This window comes from Pelodiscus sinensis, chromosome 2 (assembly GCF_049634645.1).
Source record: "Pelodiscus sinensis isolate JC-2024 chromosome 2, ASM4963464v1, whole genome shotgun sequence".
Classification (NCBI taxonomy): Eukaryota; Metazoa; Chordata; order Testudines; family Trionychidae; genus Pelodiscus; species Pelodiscus sinensis.
The window spans coordinates 163,029,689-163,050,418 of NC_134712.1; the positions used below are offsets into that span (position 1 = coordinate 163,029,689).

The 20,730-nt window shown below is 42.8% G+C and overlaps 1 long non-coding RNA gene across 1 annotated transcript; it reads left to right on the forward strand.

Moving 5' to 3' along the window:
• Positions 1-853: 853 nt before the first annotated feature.
• Positions 854-14,872, forward strand: LOC142826802 (uncharacterized). Its single transcript, XR_012901052.1, has 3 exons — positions 854-952; positions 11,688-11,839; positions 14,285-14,872. It is a non-coding gene; the product is annotated as an uncharacterized LOC142826802 (long non-coding RNA).
• The last annotated feature ends 5,858 nt before the right edge of the window (positions 14,873-20,730 follow it).

The following is a 20,730-nucleotide window of genomic DNA, read 5'->3' on the forward strand; positions in this document are numbered from 1 at the left end:
AAGCTTTTAAACCAATGAAATACAAATGGCCAACATCACATATCAAAATATATAAAATAAAAAGTCTTTATATATTAAATCAAACTTTAAGTTCCCTAGCAGCATTTTTCTTTTTTGCCCATCTGTAAAGTTTGATTCTTATCAAGGAAATATTATTTTCATCAGACTGTGTGTGGTGAAATTGACATTTACCAACAATAATCTAATCCTGCCAAGCCGAGATATGTGTATTATAAGTGCCACATTTCCATCTATTTTAGATTCTTATATGGCCCCACTTCATAAATGTTTTCTGTATTTGTGAAGCTGTTAAACCAGGTCCCAGCTCTTTCCCAAGCTGCAGGCATTACCTATGACCTGGCAACCTCATCGCATATGAGTTTTGTTCAAAATATGTGTTGGTCTTATAAGAATGTATGTAGCATTTTAGATGCTATAAAACACTTATAAATTGCTGCACACATTAATATCACTTCTAATATTGATATTCTATGCTAAAAGCAAATCTTGCAAATATTCTTAATAACACTGAAAATGTTTGCTCTGAACTTGTGAACCCAGGAATTACCTCACTCCCTTACCCAAGCAGAAAGATTATCAAAATCAGATGGGCCATCAAAGAGCATCGCAATATGAAGGATTGGTTAATGGCCCTGTAGTACCTTGGAAATGCTACATGCAAGGAAGTATTGTTCTGTGGACTTGTGTGACAGGGCATTTGCCCTGCACTGGCCCTTTAAGGGCAAAACCCCAGCCCTGAGTGAGGGCTTAGAGCAAAGCTCCAACTGAGGCAGTTATTGCCAATAAGGGCCCAGCTCAGGGCTATATAAGGAAGCTCATTCTTGCTCTGGCTGGAGGTCAAGGAGGAACATGGGGAGACACCAGTTAGAGGGAGGTGTCCAGTGAGTCAACAAGTTAATTCCCAGAGCAACCAGCTGGAGGTGCCATATTGGTGAGTCTGCCCCATGACAACTTGGAAGCTGAATGAAGGAAATGCAGATATAGGAAAAATATCCCACATCTCCCTTCCCTTGAGCTTTGTCAGGACCATATACTCTAAACCAGCTGTTCTCAGACTGCAGGCTACATATGGCCCAATTAGCACACAGCTGTGGCCTTGCTTAGTTGTGTGCTACAGGATGTGGGCTCTGGGATGCAGGCTGCCTCTGACCCCACACAGCTGGCTCTGGGGTCCCAGTGGGGTGAGATTCAGGGTGATGGCTGCCACACAGCCCCACATGGCAGGGTCTGGGTCCAGGGAACTGATTGCCACCCTGCCCTGCATGCTGATATCAAGCTCCTGGCTGCCCTGGCCTTGCATAGCAGGTTCTGGGCTGCTGGCTGTCCCCCAGCACCTCATAACAAGATCCAGGGTCAGGATCCTGGCTGTCCTCTGGCTCTGTATGGAAAGGATCAGGGTATTTGCCCCTCCTCACTTTACACCCATCTCTCCACTGCTGGCCCCATTTTGTAGAAGGGTCTTTATGTGGAGGGCACTGAGGGCACTGAGCATAGAGGATTGAAAGCAGATAAGATGGGGGGCACTGTGGTTCTCAATCTGCAACCCAGGTAACACTTTGTGGGCTGCATATTCAGCTCACAATCTACTATATTTGAGAGAGTTTGTGTAGGTCAGTCTGTCTGTTTCTTCACAAATGTCTCCTAAATGGTAAGAACTAGGACCACCAAATTAGGTACACAGCTTCCTCTTATCATAACTTAAAGCAAGGTCAGGGTTTGGTTGTGCCAGAAAAAATGGAATGTGCCTGGAATGGGATTGCTTCTCATAAAACTTTTCACTTTGGAGAGATAGCTCAGTGGTTTGTGCATTGGCCTGCTAAACTTAGGGTTGTGAGTTCAATTCTTGAGGGGGCCACTTAAGGATCTGGAGTGAATCTGTTAGGGATGGTACTTCGTCCTGGTATGAGGGCGGTGGATTGGGCTCCATGATCTCTCAAGGTCCTTTCCAGTTCTATGAGATAGGTAAAACTATACAGGCAGATGAAAGAAGCTGGCTAGTGGTGCCCCTCTACCTCATCTGTAACTACCCTAACCCCAGTAGCCTTTTACAGAGGGGGTGTTTGAAGCTCCCTCCTCTTGCCCCCCCCCCCCCGGATGTTGCTGGCTGTTCTTCATCAGGGAGTGAGGGGAAACTGCACACTTTGCTATATTCCTCAATCTGGCTGGAGAGTGCAGAGGACAGATTAACCTGGACCTTCCCAGATGGGGCAGAAGCAGCCTTCTCCTGGCTGTGCCCACTGGAGTTGCAGCAGCCAAGGAGAAGTGCCTTTCACTTGGCCTCAAGCTGCTCCGATGAGAGGGCTAGGATAGTCCTCTCTCCCCAGGGCAGCCTTCATACTGAAACACTGCAACTGACCACAAGGTAATTAAGAAAAAGTTTGCTGTGCCTCATAGGGGCATGTTTAGCATCACATGCTGTAGGTTTCTCAGTCCCATGAGCATCCTGCTAGGTTCTATGAGCAACCTATGAGATTTGCAGTCACTTTTCAATTGCCCTGGCACCCTTGGAGCCAGCCAGCTTTGTCAGACAACGTGGATCCTGAACGTCTCTTCAGTATTGTGCTGTGTTATGAAATTATAAAAAAGGAGATCAATGGGATGTGGAGGGAGAGCGATTTTACAGGGAAGCTTTGAAGGAGCATATTAACACTGAGCCGCATTAATATGTGCTGCTGTAGTGTTCTGGGACTGGTATTGTTGGTTTATACCATGTTATCAACTTGGAAATCGCTGCTGTGTGTGCCCCAAAAGTCACACATTATAAATCGCTTTCCTATAGTAGCCCTCGCTAATATAACCAAACTGCTATTGCTGAACTGTAACACAAGACGTCCACCAGGGAAGGGGCAAGAGAAAGAGAGTGTGTGTGTGTGTGCCTAAGTAAGTCTGTCCGTATGTCTCTTTAAGTGTGGCTGCCAGGAGTTCAGCCATGTGGCCCACCCTGCTTGCCTGAGACTACAGCCCTAGTGCTAGGGAGAGCAGGATTCTGTGTTAATATTTTGATTCTGTCTGTGATCTCATTAACATGGAATTTTCATAAGGCCCAATCTATTTACTGCTGTAATTGCATTTAATCTCCCGTGGAGTGCTGTGGCAAGGCACCAGGGTAAGGGGCATGTAGCGAGGTCCTTGTGATTCTCTTCCCCCACCTTTCTACAGTGACTTTTTCTCCACTGACCCAGCCACAGACCTAGAGCCTTTGATCTGGACCTTCCTTTGGAAGTGAGATCATAATTTTAAAATCTTTGCATTAGTCTGGGCAGATCCTCAGACGTAGACCACCCGAACTTAGGAATGTTCAGATTCAGACATTTACATTTATTCTGTGGAGATGTTTTTGAGCTGTATTTTTAAGCATTGCTTAATTTAAAGGTATGATACTCGCATCTTCCAATCTTTTGAATGAATACCAGATCATTAGAAGGCCGTAGAAGACAAAGCATTTGCACATCCCTGTCCCCCCCAAAATGATAATCCATGACAGTGTGCAGATGATTGTTACAAAATTCATCCAGAAGGCCACCACACAGTTGGAGGAGTAGAAAGTAAAGCAGTTTCAAAAAGAGAAAAAAACTGATTTCCACAGTAGAAAATTATATTTCCTGCAATCATTTGTTCTGAGTGCTGTACTCTGTGTACTGAAAGCACTGTCACTTTAATGAGTTTCAAGACTTTCAAATGGAGGTATTTAAAACTGAAGTCAACATATGGGGGAGGCAGGTGGTCATTTTCCTCAATAATGGGATATGATATGAGTTCATTTAGTGCACTAAATTGAATAGCAGTAGGTTCCAAAATACAGAAGAAAAACAAGTAAAGCCCTTTCCATGTTTTAAATGATATTATTAGGGCTATTTCAAAGCTGTGGCTGTCAGCGGGTTGATATTAACTATTTCAACAAAACTGAGGCTGTAAAAACAGGGCTTTTGTTACTACATTTCAGAAGTAGATCCACATGGAAAAAACCAAGGTTCTGTATCCACTTTAGTGATTAGCAAGCAATAGAGGAATTAATGATGATTTTCAGACACCAGTCTCCCATCTCACAGTAGGTATTCTCAGCAAGAAATGAACTACATCATCTAGAGAATTTTCTCGTCCACTCTATCAATTTTGCTGAAACGTTTAGAAAGCTATCAGAAACATTACAATACTGCATGATCTATAGTCTTCTAAATTTCTGATACACTGCAGAATGGAATTTGCTGAAGAAAAAATATTAGAATAAAGATTCCATGTGATACTAAATTTCATTATACTGTATCCTTCAATCTTGTCATTTATCACTTCGTGTCTCCAGGTTTGGTTTTCATCATTTACCTCAGAAGATTTTTCTACCCTATTGTAGCACCAAATGCTACAATAGCATAGAACATTCCATTCCTAAGGTCCATTCCCCTGTACATGGACTACATGAAAATCATCCTTATTCCAGATGAAACTTATGTATGCATTTAATGATAAGCACAGGACTGAAACATAACCTAATAGTTAACAGTATTGCAACTCATCACTAGATGCAGGAAGCAAGAAGCATAGACTTATTATCACACAAGGATCATTGTTCCTTTGGCAAATCCAGGTCTAGCCTTCTAGACTGTGGGAGATATACAGTGCCATCCTTGGGAGATATACAGTGCCATCCTTGCCTTACAGTTTCCCACACCTGATTGGCTAACTCCTCAACCATTCTGCCATTGGTATCTCAAATGTGACTACATTACAGTGTATACCTTTTCTAAGGCTGTCTGAGAAAAGAGTATAAACTGCTGAGTTGAAACCATTAATTACCACTTGTAAAAAATCCACAAATTTGCCACCATATGCCAAAGTAACCAGCTGCTCCCTCCCATTCTCTGTCCAACTCTGACTTCCCAAAAATGTGTGTTCTCATGGAAATTGGTATTCCTCTTTCTACAAGGAAGATGCCTTTTTGCGAAAGAGTTGTTTCACAAAAAGGCTTGTGTGGACTTGGAAGAGGAGGGGTTTGCTCAAAAAGAGGAAAAAGCACAAGTGCCTTGGTGGCCATTCTGTGCATACCAATCAGTGCTTACTTTTGAGAGACCGTCCATGCAGTCTGAACGCTTTCTTTTGCAAAAGCGCATCACTTTTTTGATGCACTTTTGCAGTGCGGATGTGCTCCTGCACAAGAAGGTTTTGCGGAAGATCTCTTCTGACAAAAGCTTCTTGCGCAAAAAGCCTGCAGTCTAGACATAGCCAGTATGGACTAGGGAAAAGGTCTGTGGTTGGGAGAGTACTCTCAGACAGAGTAGCAGAGGAGGTTAATTGGCTAAGCATGTGCCTCACTTGGGACCACATGCTTGAGTGTGGAGAGAAGAAAGAGGAGGCCTGGGAATCCCTCATTATAGGAAAAGGTATTGGGCAGGGTATTTATCCACTGTGTTGTACAGAGTGCTGATTTTCTTTAACTCTAGGATTATAAGAAGCACAGAAGATGATTTTTGGTTGTATGCAAGGGAAAAGGTCAAGGTGGAGAGGGGAAAAGTACCCAGTTGGAAAATTAACATGGACATTACATCAAAATAATTGTCATGGGGTATGAGGGTTGCCATCCCAAAACATCAAGAGTGAGTTGAGCTTTGGGGCTCATAAATACTGAAGACAGAGCCCTGCTGCTTTTGGGAGTTTTATCAACGCAGAGGGAAATCCCAGTTTCTGAAGGATTTTCTCTCTTGCAATAAATTCTCCTTGCAGGTGGATCTATGTGTAGGTCATAATGGCAAGGTAGGTAATGATTGCCAGACAGGATCAGATCTGAGTCCCACCTAATTAATATCCAGTTTTTGACAGTGATCAGCACCAGCTGTGACAGAGTATGGTGTAACACTTCCAGCAGGCAGATGTGGGATAAGTTTCCTCTCATATTAGGTCTCATATTAATCCCTAATATTTAGAGATTTGGTTTAAACCCTAAAGCATGAGATAATATGTCTTGCCAAATTTTTGTTCACAACTGTAATGCTGGCTGTTCTTGCTAGAGACTCTATATTAAAATGAAAGTGTCCCCTTTCTACACAGATGGATGGAGACATTTGTCAGCCGACGGTCAGGGCAGTGTGTGTGTGTATGTTTCCGAGAAAAGGTTTAATGTCCGTGCCTTTACTGCTAGGACTGGGGTCCCATCGCAGAGGGTGGCCATCAGGCCAACAGACGCCCCGTTATATAGGAAGAGCTTATTACATCTTAGATTTCAGCTGCTAGAATTTCATAATTCCTTCGCAGCGGGCAGCCTTGAGGAAAGACTGAAAGATGCCCCAGTGGGTCCTGTCACCTGGGAGTGACACAGATCCAAACGCCCAAGCTCTTCCTATAACTGTCCCTTTAGACCGGCTGAAGTTCTTTTAAATTGTGCTTGGTTCTGTTACAGCAACTGAAGGAGTCAGGTTAAAGCTTAAACAGGTTTATTAAAGAAGCTTATAAATCATATGGTTGCAATGGCTATTGTTCTATTTCTTAACTATTAGCAAAATATAGGTCTTAAAAATGGTTACAAAGAAGATAAAGATAGAAAAATAGAAATAATGGTACCAAGTAACAGCTTACTCTTTCTATGTGTACACTTAAGACAGAGGACCACATCCAGGTACCATTTTTACCCCCTTCTGTGCCTCTCGACTCCAGCATGTCAGGCCAGGGCCGGTCCCTCAATTCCTAGGAAAGACGAAAATACGAGGTTCCATAGAACCTCGGGAGGTCAAACACCTAACCTGACCAGCAGGTAGAGGGTAGAATGACACTCAAAGTGAGTGTGTGCTGGGCCCATCTTATATAATCATGGGGTCACGTATTTCTCTTTCTTATCTGTAATGCCAATTGATGCTGGTCTGTCTGCTGTGAGACCAGTTCTTACAAGGGAGTTGTGAACTTAATTTACACTTGTAAGAGAGAATTGAGGTGATTAAATTTTGAAGTACTGGACATTGTTTTCTCAGTGGGAAATTCCTCTCAGGGACTGTGTGTGTGTTCGAATCAACATAGGTGCCAGCCGGTGGCAGTCTCACATATCCTGATCTCTCCTCATATCTATGTTTCAGCTTCTCAGGATCAGATGAGCCAGCATAGACTATGCTGATTTTATTGCTCCTTCTCTGTCCTGTATGCTTCAGGAAGGCAAATAAGATGGATGATATGGAGGCGGGCTGTCTGGCCACACCATTATTGAAGTATCAGCACGAAATACCAGTGAATCCCATATTTAATCCCATGCCTGGAATTAGCAGAGTAGAACATAATTTCAGTGGACTGTAATTTCACAATAAGGAGTCACTTACACAAGGAATAAACTTATTCATAGATTCACAGTTTTTAAGGCCACAGGGAATCATTACAATAATCTATTCTAGCTTCCTGCATAACAGATGCCATAAAACCTCACCCAGTAATTTCTGCATTAAACCTACTACTCCTGATAGAACTATGTATGTAAGAAAAATATCTAGATCTTGAATTAAGACGTATATGATATAGAATCCACCACAACCCCAGGAAACCTATCCCATTGTTTGGTTACCCTCCCTATTCAAAATATGCACCTTATGTAGTCTGATTTGTCCACCTTCAGCATTCACCCATGGGACTTTATGTCTACCTCTGTTAACATGCATGAGCTATGCTATGCTTCCATTAACCAGTAGTGAAGCAATTCCAGTCTTTCACACCTCAGGTTCAGAATCATATTTTAAAACAAATTTTCTCACTGGTATCAAAAAAGCACCTAGAATTATGAAATGGAAGGATTTGGGGGGGAAAAGCCACTTTTTTGCCTGTTCATCACTGACTCACTCTCAGTCGTGTAATGAGAGAACAACTTGCTTCATTGCCATAGGGGAGAAGAAAATTTCAGGGTGACCTAATTCCTTCACATAGTGAAGCCTGGATGTACAGCAAAGTGAAGGGGAAGGCATGAAGAGCATATTGTGTCCTGCCCTGCCTACTGTTGGCATGCAGATGTGGCATCTGGGCAAAAGAACGAGAGAAAGAAATCAATGCTTAAACATATAAGCAGGGAGAAGCATTTCTGCAAAGGACATGGAACAGAGCTATATGAAACTTACCATGTGGTTCCAACTCATGTAAAGAAGGCTTTTCCTTAGTATTGTTTGGAGCTTCTTTATTCCCTTTAGATTGTGCTTTAAATGTCAGCTCCACTTGACGCTCTAGGGTGAAGAGGAGACTCAAAAAATAAAAATCTTCATTGCATATCATTTTGTGATGGTTGGTGCCTATTTCACCGAGGGTGCCTCTGCACTGAACCCGGAGCTCGAAATAAACTATGCAGTTTGAGCTACACAAATTGTCGCTTATTTTGAGCTCATTTTGAAATAGCTTATTTCAAAATTTGGCACTGTCTACACTGCACTTATTTCTAAATAAATTGCTCTTCCAAAATGTCCCTTACTCCTCATGGAATGAGGTTTACAGGGATGTTATGTTTTGAAATAATGGGTGCACTCAAAAGACGTGAAATAGTGCTGCAGTATGGACGTAGCCTAAGGGTACATCTACACTACAGTTGAGAATGTGCTTTCCAGCTTGGGGAGCCAAACATGTCCTAACTCTAATACACCAATAGTAGCAGTGAGGTTGAAGATAATGCAGGCAGTAGTTCAGGTTAGCCACCTAATACATTCCCAGTGGCTCAGGCATGATTGTACTTAAGTGGCTAATCTGAGGTATCATCCCTGGCTACACTGTTTTTAGCACCATAAATCAAGCAAAGCTAATGTGTCTTTCTATCAAACTGGGAAGTAAACACCCAGCTGACAAGTGCACATATCCCAAAACTCACCATGTGACTGTCACACATCTCAGTACAAAACCAAAACAAAAGCTTGGTAGATATGCAGTCTCGACTTCCCACTTCCCTAAGGAGGGGGGGGAACACTTGGCATTTCAAAGTCTGTAAACTTAGCAACATTTGCTTCCATATTCAGACCCTGAACTAGCCCTGTGTTTCATGGTTTGCAGGCTTGTGCACAGCGCAAACAGAGAACAGTTGTCCAGAAAGCTGAATTACAACATCCTGAAGAGAAAGTTGTATTTATACAACTGTATTTCAGTTGGCTTTCTTGATGAGTGAGTCTCTGCTGTGTCCCAAGAAGTAAGATTGTAGGCATGCTCAAGTGATGCATTCTCTTCTCAGGTGTAACAACTCTTCCAGTCACCTGGCATTACAAATATGAAGTGCTTACAACCTATGGCCAGAAAATCCCAAAGAGTGACTTGACTTTGATCCTGCAAAATGCTGAGCCTTAGACCCAATCCAGTGATGTGCTCAAGTATGTGTTTAACTTTCAAGCAGTTGACTAGACTCCCCCTTGATGGTATTATTCATCATCTCCTAGGATCAAGCCCTAAAAGAGTGTTACAAAAATGTGCAGCAGTAGAAAGAAAAATGAACAGATCAAACCAGATTCTGCACTGTGATGCTCAATAGACCTATATGTGAGTAGTTCCCCAGTGTATAAGGATCTTCAAGCAGTGTAGAATTTATCTAGCAAGCCCCTATGCTACAGCTCTTTTCTCCACTAAGCACTAAGCTGTTATGACTGGGAGGAAAGAGACATGGACAAGGCTTCCTCACAAACCCATAGTCCCTGGCTGCCTTATGAATCTCTTGGGACTGTTGGCAGCCAGGTCCAGAGACTTGAATCAATGGAATTAGACATCTATATATCTTTGAGGATTTGAGCTCCAGTCTAATTTTGAGCAGCCTTCAAGTATTCCTGTAGGAGTAGGCAAAGATCTGAGACATTAATAAGGGCTCTCTTTCTTTTTCATACTCCTGAAAAAATGAGGTTCTTTCAAAAAAGGGTTTTTTTTCCCCTGAAAGAACCCCATCTAGACTGCAGGGGAGAAGGGTGTTTCAAAAAAACCTTTTTCGAAAAAATGCTCTCACCTCATTATGCAAATGAAGTATGAGATTTGCAAATCCATGCTTCATTTGAATCTTTGTTCTGCTTCATTTGCATTCCTCTTTCGAGAGAGGAATGCTGTCTAGACATAGCCTATGTTTGGGGAAATGTTTTGTTCATTTAAGAAATTAACCCACTAGGTAATTTTTGAAAGGAAAACAAAACCAAAGTGATCAGGAGAGGAGTACAAAGGAAAAGAAGATGTTAGACTGTTTGGCTAACCATGTGGACTAATCAGTCCTTTTCCAAGCTCCTGTTCAAACCATGGAAGCATTTGTGCACACGCTCAGCTTTAAACGTAGGGCGATAAGGTGGGGGAGGTAATAGCTACTATTGGACCAACTTTTGTTGGTGAGAGAGACAAGCTTTCCACCTACACAGAGCTCTTTTTCAGCTCTGGGAAAACATTAGTACTTGAAGCATTAAAGCTAAATGCCGGATGGAACAGATTAAGCATAAGTAGTTAGCATGTACATTTCCTAGACCTGAAGAAATGCTTGATGTAGCTCAAAACCACAGCAACAGAAGTTGATCCAATAAAAAATATTTCCTGACAACTTGTCTCTCTAATATCCTGGGATCAAACTGCTACAACTGCGCAGCATGTAGCTATAACATGTGAGTAGTGCCATTCAGTGGGAGTGTTCATTCAGTGGGAATTAAATGTCTGAGGCCTAAATCAGCAAGTTGTAAGGTTCATCCATCAATGAGCAATGCTGCACATAACAAAAGACAGTTGTGTGTGGTATGTTATCCACTAGGTGTTAAATGGCCATTTCACAAGTCATGCTGCCTGGCAGCTACAATTCTCCATATTGGTTACCTGCAGGTGCACTAGCTTTTAACTATGATGTGGGTTTTCATTAAAGAGAGAGGGAGAGCTAAGTTAACAGCATTACAAATTCCCAGTTGAAGGTTCTTTAATATAAAGGAGAGAATTAAGGGCTGCTTCAGTCACAGGTGAGCATTATAGAAAGTGGTACTCAGGCATCAATTACCATTTTCAAAGCAACTCTAGGCACAGAAAGAATGAGGTACCAAGGGGATATTTCTGCTGATTGTCATATTCTGGAAAGTGCAAACCCTGCACAGTGACTGCACAAAGCATGGACGAGATTGACTTTGATGCACAAATGTTTTGGTGTGGTGTGATGGTTCTGCTTGTGTGTGTTGGAACAACATGTAGGAGGCAGCTCCATCCTTGAAATTACTGAGACAGATTTTAAGGCAACACAGACTTGACTGGTGATAAGGTCAGCATCTGAAAAGATGACAATATACATTTATCCAAGAGCTAACTCTTAGCCACCCAGGTCAAACAAAACTAACAGACCCTCTGAAACACTTTCATCTAGTGGCTTCCCTGCATGGTGCATAAATACATTTTAGCATATTTTGCCATTTTCAGTATAAATTGTAAACATCGCCTTGTGTAATGTCAAGATGTTGGTATAATTTCTGTTGCTAAGATTATGGTTTTCACACAGCTAGCCTCTTTTGGATTTTATTCCAATGTGTTTTATATAGTTTGTTTGGGTTCTTGCCTCAGGAGAAAACAAATGACTGCCTTTAAAAACTTTTTAGAAAATGTCTGTTCCTTCATATCTGGGAATGTAAATACTGTTATTCCCAATTACACCCCAGTTGTAATAACAGTTTAATGCTGATTAGGATGGACTCCATGGGGAAAGCCTGATTTGTTTGTCTTCCCCAATGGTCCAACTTGTGCAGGTCTCAGGTTTCCTGTATTGGATAGGTTTGGATAAGAAGAGGAATCCACAAACGATGTGGAGAAGACTACAGAAGGGAGGCATAAGGGAAGCTGACAACAAATATGGAAAATAGCAGGATAAATAGGCTTTTTGTAACATGAGTTTTTCAAGGTAAGTTTGGTTTATGAACGATGAATTTGGTCTGGGTCTTGAAATTGTTTGAATAACACACATCTAGGCTGTGTCTACATTGGCACCCCTTTCCGGAAAAGGGATGCTAATGTAGACTTCGGAATTGCAAATTCCGCGGGGGATTTAAATATCCCCCGCGGCACTTGCATTTACATGGCTGCCGCTTTTTTCCGGCTTGGGGATAAGCCGGAGAAAAGCGCCAGTCTAGACGTGATTCTCCGGAAAATAAGCCCTTTTCTGGAGGATCTCTTATTCCTACTTTCCAACCTACTTTCAAGTAGGAATAAGAGATCCTCCAGAAAAGGGCTTATTTTCCGGAGAATCACGTCTAGACTGGCGCTTTTCTCCGGCTTATCCCCAAGCCGGAAAAAAGCGGCAGCCATGTAAATGCAAGTGCCGCGGGGGATATTTAAATCCCCCGCGGAATTTGCAATTCCGAAGTCTACATCCCCCGGAAAGGGATGCCAATGTAGACACAGCCCCAGTGTAAGTGGAACTGGCTCTATCTTTTCAGCACCAACTGGAGATTACCATACATTTCTTAAATCCTTGTTATAGCTTTGGAAATTTTCTTCTCTTAGCATGTTGTCCTTCTGATTTTTTTTACATGTAGTAAGAGATTAGCTTGCAATAATATCTCTTTTGAATAGCAACAGTAGGGTTCATTATATTACTACTGGGAGTAACCATCCAAAGAACAGATATATTGAGTGTAAATAAATTAAACTTTAGGAAATAATGAGTTTTACTAATTGAGTTCATCTTTCTAATTTAATAAAATTCAATCCAATATATAAAATATTGGATTTTGTTTGCCTATGTAAAGATAATTACTTCTATACCTACTGACATGGTGGGCGCAGGTGAAATCCAATAAGTTTGTGTAATGCTGAAGAAAATTACATTTTGAAAAGCACATAGCAAGAGCTTTCAACGTCTCAACTGAAATAGTTCTTGCACAGGAGCACCTACTACATATCCTATTAATTTGCTAGTTCATTAAGCTTTATGGAAACTGCATGACACTGAGTTCATAGATCACTCTTTATAGCAAATGTAAGGGAAGTTTCTTTTCCAAAGACACATACAGCAGCACAACTCCCAGAGTTGTGTAAGAGAGGAAGATGAAGGGTTGCCAAGAAACCTGGTTTTCTTTCCCAACCCCACTCCTTGTCCCCCCGATATGGGTACGCTGACTCTCTGGAGTCCCAACCTGGCTGGCTTGCCAGCTCCCGAATGTAATTTTGACTTTTCTGACTCCCATTCATCACCAGAGTTCTACTAGAGCCATCTGTCTTCATGCATCCAGACAAGAGAATTCTTAGCCCACACAATTCCCTTCACAATGATCCAGGTACAGTCACTGTAGCACAACTCTGAGGCGCAGTCCTTGGAAAAGACCTCAACATTTTAACTTTCTCTGTGGAGAGTTTCATATTGAATATCTTCACCCATGTGTCATAATGTGTATTCCACTAACAAGAAGTAGTTAATGAAATACATGTTGTGACACATGTATGTTATTCTTAAGATTTGTTTTTGCTTGACTCGCAGGCTCAGTCTGTCACCTAGCAAAATGTTTCAATTTTACTCAGGCACAGCATTTATTCCTCTTTGTAATTCAATTTCATATTAATACTCACTGATTTTTAAAGACAAAATGAATCATTATGATCCTCTAGCCTTACATTATGCATAATACAAGCCCTAGATTTTTCCACCTACTTGTACCACCTGTGTTTGAGCTATAGCCTATCCAATCTTGACAGAAAAATTCCAGCTGATGGGAAATTCCACATCCCTTGGCAAACTATTCCAATGGTTAATTACCCTCCTCATTAAAAACATGGATATTGTCAGCTGAAAAACATGAATGTAACAATGGAGATTTCCTTTGGTGTCTAAGGGTATGTCTACACTTGCAGCCTAATTTGAAATAGGGCTGCAAATGTAGGCATTCAAAATTGCAAATCAAGCCCAGGATTTAAATATCCTGCACTTGTATTGCATCTTCCCGGCCAGGAGCCATTTTTTTTAATTGACAAGCCCGAAATAACTGCCCACGTCCACATGCGGCAGTGAAATGGGCGTTCGAAATAAAGCCCTATTTCAAAATACCTGTTAAGCCTCATTGCAGGAGGAGTAACAGGTATTTCAAAGCAGGACTTCATTTCAAATGCCTGTTTCACTGCCGCGTGTAGACACGGGCAGTTATTCCGGGCTTGTCAATTTCAAAAATGGCACCCGGCCAGGAAGATGCAAATCAAGCGTAGGGTATTTAAATCCCGGGCTTGATTTGCAATTTCAAATGCCTACATTTGCAGCCCTGTTTTGAATTAGGCTGCAAGTGTAGACATACCCTTAGAGAATTTTCAAGAAGTCTAACATTCCATGAGAATTTTCAAATGCTTCTTCTCTTTTCAGAGGCAGTGGAAGTATTTCTTCAAGTAAAGAACAGTTCAAAGTTGCCAGTCTGAGGGGAAACAGGTGCCCTTTAAAATATTCATAGATCTCTGATGGCTGCCCATCTTCAAGGCAAATTTTTTTCTCCCTCATGATTTAATGCATTTACTGAACTCTAAACTCCATGAATAGATAAGAGACATATTAAAGTAAAAATTTAACTACTAGTAAAATAATAAGTCTCATTTGGTTTAACATATTTTTGTGTCTTTGTCAGTGGCTATCATCATGGATTGTTATGGTGCTTTATATATATATATAAAACATGTCAAAGCTCTTTTTGATGTCTAAGTCTCTTTGTGACAACAGCTGTTTTGGATGGCAGATCAGTTGTCTGAGCCAGTTAAATGGCATTTTTTATGCCTTTTGCTCCATCACTTGGAAAGAATCATTTCATAAAAATAACCAAAAAAACTAACTTGCTAACTGAACATCTTAATTAATGTTTCTTTGCCTCCATTAGTGTTGGAAGTCATGAAAATACTTCACCCTCACTTATTTTCTTTGTTTTAAAGCATTTATTTTAATTGTCAATTCTGCTTTTCTTAAATAAAATCTGAGGACCACTGTACCATAGCTTATACCTTTTGCATTCTAGTCTCACTTTAAGAAAAAATGTATTTCAAAATCCTTTTTCTCTTTCTTCTCACAACATTCATTGTTTATCCTTCAGCTTTTTTATCTGTTAAAACCTCCATGCATTCAGTCAAAGAGATGGATTAACCTGCAATATAATAGGCACATGATTCAAAAACATCTGATGTCAAGTTTTAAAAAAAGAGTGAAGTCAATTTATATTCAAAAATAGAAGCCCTTGAAAAGAGGAAATCTCAGCTGACAAAAAGGATGATGTCATCTCTAGATAGCATTTAATCCAAATGCTGTGCAGTAAAGTATATAAGAGAGAAGAAAAGGCTTGTAAGAAAGAGGTGCTGTGTAAAAACTTGTATTCCAAAATAGCTAGATGAAATAAAAGTCTTAACTAGTCTGTGTCAGCAAGATCCCTAGTTTTCCACCGAAGATAAGGTGCAAGTGGATTTCAAATTAGTGATCTATCTCCAAGTATTAAGGGGGAGGCAGAAGTCCATAGGATCAAGCTCTTGGTTCAGAAAAATATAGGAATAAAAATGAATAAATAAGTTTTGTGTCAGCAAAACTAGAAGGGGAATCTGGTGAGAACAAGCATTCTCACTGGATTTCTGGGACAAGAAGAGACTCAGGCCAAAACTACAGTAAAGCAAATGGTTCTTTCTCTTCTGTTCCCCCACCTATCTGCTTTAACACCTATCCAGAACCAAGAAGAGTAGAGGAAACATGTACAATTTCAATAAAAGGTTAACCAAACATTTTCAGACTCCTAAAAAGGCTCCTCTCAGGTTCAGCAGATCAAAAGTTTGAGTGGCTTCTTGTTGATCTGATCCAGTTCATCCATCCACAGACTCTGGTCTCCATTATAGTTGTGTAAATACAGCAGAAACTAAAGTCCCTGGACCTACTCCTGGGTAACTCTAATATGGGGGTTCTCAAACATCATTGCACTGCAATCCACTTCTGATAACAAAAATTACTGCACAGCCCTAGAAGGGGGAACTAATGCCTGAGCCTTCTAGAGCCCCACTGACCCAACCAAAGCCCAACCCACAATACCCCTGGCAGAGGGCCAAGGCTGAAGCCCACAAATCTAAGTCAGTCCTGGCAATCCCATTAAAATGGGATCACACTTTGGGGTCTCAATGCATAGTTTGAAACCCGCTGCTCTAATATAACCAAGATCAGAACCTGGTCCTCAGATATTACAGTTTGATTTAGTCATGAGTCCAATCCTTACCTGTAGCTGAGAAGGATACAGTGAAAATTATATTTACTTTCTCCCTCCTCCAGTTATGAGGCTGTAGTGTTCAGGGCCACCCTAAAAACACAAATTAATCCAACCTAGAGAGTTTAAACAGCAATCAGGGTTTAGCAGGAAGCTCCAGATATGCCTGCCTTGCTTCAGGCATGCCCTGTGCCCTAGCAGCAGGGATTTGGGGTAGCAAACATGGGGGCTCCATGCCACAATGATTCTACTGGGTTGGATTCACCAGGGCTGTGTCTAGACTGGCAAGTTTTTCCGGAAAATCAGCCGCTTTTCCGGAAAAACTTGCCAGCTGTCTACACTGGCCGCTTGAATTTCCAGAAAAGCACTGACAATCTCATGTAAGATCATCAGTGCTTTTCTGGAAATACTATGCTGCTCCCGTTCGGGAAAAAGTCTTTTTCCGAAAGACTTTTGCGCAAAAGGGCCAGTGTAGACAGCACAGTACTGTTTTCCGCAAAAAAGCCCCGATCGCGAAAATGGCGATCGGGGCTTTTTTGAGGAAAAGAGCATCTAGATTGGCCACGGACTCTTTTCCGCAAAAAGTGCTTTTGCGGAAAAGCATCCTGCCAATCTACACGCTCTTCCGAAAATGCTTTTAACGGAAAACTTTTCCGTTAAAAGCATTTCCGGAAAATCATGCCAGTGTAGACGTAGCCCAGTTGTATGATCAGATTCTGTTAAGCATCTGCAGTGGAAAGCATCAGCACATTTTGCAGGAATCTGCCCCAGTGTATTTTCTGTGCCACTTCATGCTATTCTATGAAGATGTCATTGATTTTGCCTATCAGCCCCTCCCCCCAGCACTAGCTCAAAAAGTGTATGCTCCTCTAACTTCTTGCTGTGCATGAAGAGACTCCTTTCATCTTATCCGTACCTTAGCCTTGCTATACCATGTCAGCCATCAAGAATATATATCCTTCAAGAAGACAGTGGCTTTCCCCTGCCGATATACAATAAATTCCTTCTGCTATCATCCCCATGGCTCAGTCTGTAGTGAATGTTCCATATTTTTACTTTTATCTTAGCACTTCAACTCTCAGAATCCTGGAAATCATTAAACTCAGTCCATATGCCATAAATCTCCACTGACCAGAGCTACAGCCTGTCTCTTCCACACTATCTCCAAAATGATAGCATGTGGCTTCCTGGCCAGTACGGGGTATCTTTTGGACTCAGTGCACAATTTTAAAAGTTTTTTTTAAAGTTAAAGTATTGGCAGTTCTATCATAAAATAATTTAAAGACTATTTGGATATGGCAGTAAGTGTAATTAGCAGGCCAACCTGATAGTAAATCCTTTCTATTTTGCTTTATGTGTATTTTTCATATTCTCAATAGCATGGGCTATATATAAATGTTGTATAGACATTTGGGATTGTCTATGCATTAGACAATCATTCAGTCCTGTGAGGTACTTGAAACTGAACTGTTAAAACATTTAAAATTACCTGCATTCTCATTGCAAATAACTGAAGTGTCCGGTTCCACTCTGATATGGTTATGGACTGTGAAGTCTCATGGCAGTTATGGACAAATGTATTTAAATATAGCAAAGCATGGTCTTGAGTCTGAGGCAATGGACTAACTCAAGAACTCTGGTTCTGCCACATACTTCCAATATGTCTATAGGCAAGTCACTTCATATTTCTGTGCCTCCATTTTTTCATGTGTAAAAACAGGAATAAAAATGCTTCCTTTCTCCCGTCTGGTTTGTCTGCTTAGACTCTTAAACTTTTCAGGGAAGGGACTGTTTCTTACTGTATGTTTGTACAGGTTTTAACACAACTGGCTCCTGATCTCATTGGGGAATTAAGTCATTACTGTAAAATAATAATAATAATAATAATAATAAAAATACAGTGTCCAGAGCTGTCCCGTCCATAGGATGAATTGTGGAGAGACACCCCAGACCTGTGCTTTTTGGGCCCTGTGGCAGCCACCCCAACTGTCCTATGTACAGCAGGGGTCTGGCACGGTGGCTGAAGTCTCACCCACTCCCTCCCCATTACCATGCAGGTGGTGGGAGCCAGTGGGTGGTCTGGCAGCCTGCTCCTCTCTAACCTGCTACATACATTGCCTTCCTGGCCTGAATGGTGAGTGGTGGGAAGGCAAACCCTGCTGCCACTGTGCCAGGTATCCGTAATCTCCTGGGCTGCATTGCTCAGAGGAGGGAATAATGGGGCACGGCAGAGGCAGAATAGGGGCAGTGCTTAGGGAAGGGTGGAGTAGGGCAAGGGCAGGGCCTGGGCAGAGGGGTTGTCCTGGGCCCCACACTTGGACACTGTGGGGAGATTGCCCCCAACCCCACAGATCCCTCAGGATGGTCCTGACAGTATCAGAAGCTACATATTATCACAGCAAACAGTCAATGCCTAATCAGTGTTTCTTGGTGGTATTGGTCCGGATTTCTAAAGTTGGTTGCATGGAATTGGATGTACCTATTGGATGCTGTACAAACCCCACAAGATAGGGAGCAAGAGGGGTTAAGGAGCTGCTATGGGCTTAGCCAGCCCCACCCTGCCACACCAGCAAGAGATGCACAGACTGGAAAAAGAATTACAGCAAAACAACTCATTTGTGGAAAGGCCAGAGAGGGGAAAAGACCTTTATCTTGCAGCCCCTGATAAAAGCATCGGTGGAAGGTAGATCTCTTCTTCCTGAGAGAAGGGAGGACCCGCTTCTGTTATACCCAGAGAGGAAGACATTTCCCCACTCATCTACTAACCTTGTTTACTTTTATTGCTTTTCCATGTTTTGTTTATATCCTACTCCTGCAAGGGAAAGACTTGGAAGTGACCCGGCTGAAAGGCCAACTCATGAGAGAAGCCAACTGCTTCCCCAAGAGGGAGAGATACTTGGCTATGAAGAGATGCCAAGAGGTGAAGTGATCCTCTTCACAGCTTCCTGCGATAGACTGTGAACTTTGGACAGTAGTGAGGTGGTATGCAGTGGTCCAAAGACAGAAGCCTAAGGTATGTTTGTAGAAGCATTGCCAGCAGATCTGGGGAAGTGATTATTCCCCTTTATTCAGCACTGGTGAGGCCACATCTAGAGTACGGCATCCAATTCTGGGCCCGCATTATAGAAAGGATATAGACACATTGGAAAAAGTCCAGTGGAGGGCAACCAAAATAATTAGGGGGCTGGAGCATATGACTTATGAGGAGTGGTTGAGGGATTTGGGCTTATTTAGTCTACAGAAGTGAGAGGGGGGATTTGATAGCGGCCTTCAACTACTTGAAATGAAGTTCCAAAGAGGATGGAAGAAGCTGTTCTTAGCGGTGACAGATGACAGAATGAGGAACAATGTTCTCAAGTTGCAGTGAGAGAGGTCTAGGTTGGATAATAGGAAAAAACTAATTTACTAGGAAGGACCCACAGAGGTGGTGGAATCTCCATTTCTAAAGGGTTTTAGGACAGTTTGACAAAAACATGGCTGGGATGATTTAGTTGAGATTAGTCCTTCTCTTAGTGGGGGGTTGGATCTCTTCCAACCTGAGATCTCTTTCAACCCTATGATTCTCCTTTGCATTAGATTCTTGTGTTGCACTTACAGGGCCTTGGAGCACAGGGAAACATAATGGAGTAGGATGGCTTGGGCTCTCTTACCGGTCCCTAGCCCCCACCCCACATGTTGAATACCCAAAGCCATGACCATCCTTGCAATCAAAGAACATAGCAACCTAATTGTAAACAGGTCTCTCGTCGACCACGGGGAGAGGGGGGTCCGGGCCAGCCCCCTCTCACAGACCCCAGCCTAGGGCCCTAAGGACACGGACGCCTCTGCTGTCCGGTCCGGATGGCGGGGCGATCCGCCGTAACTCGCCAGCCCACTGGCTCCCTTTGCCTGCCCTGGGCTACTTCCTCTCTCCGCGGTCAAAACCCCTTGCCTCCAGGCTCACCTCTTCGCCTTGGGTTCCCTCCGTTGTCAGGCCTCGGCGAGAGGCCACGTCCGCATCCCTCCTCCCCTCTGCGGCATCTCCGGGGGTTTAAATCCCCGCGCAGACTCCCGGACCGTGGGGTCCCGCCCCTTCCGGCGTGGTCCTGCTTCCAGTCCGGCGTTGCTTCTCCCCGCGTCGGCACCCAGCCGGCCGGCGATGCGTGGGCGTTCGGTCAGTGCAACCGCACGGGAACAGCTGTTACATAGCTGGTAGGCCAGCCCCTGTGTTAGTCGGCGCGCACCATGTGGTGCGCCCAATGCCGCTACCCCGCCCTCTTGCACGGGGGCTGCTGGATAAGCGGCCGCCGGCGGGACTGGAGTGTTGGGGCGCCTCCGCCCCGTCACACAACTCCCCCCCCACATGCTTTTTTACCCCTTGTTCTGAGTCCTCCTCCTGTCTGTCCCGTCGTGAGAAGAAGTCCGCGTTTCCGTGCGCGGCTCCGGCCCGGTGAACTACATCAAAGGCGTAAGGCTGTAAAGAGAGGTACCAGCACATAATTCGAGCATTTGAGTCTTTCATGCTTTGCAGCCACTGCAACGGGGTGTGGTCTGTCACGACCGTAAACCAGCTTCCGCATAAATAATACCGGAGCATCTCTATAGCCCATTT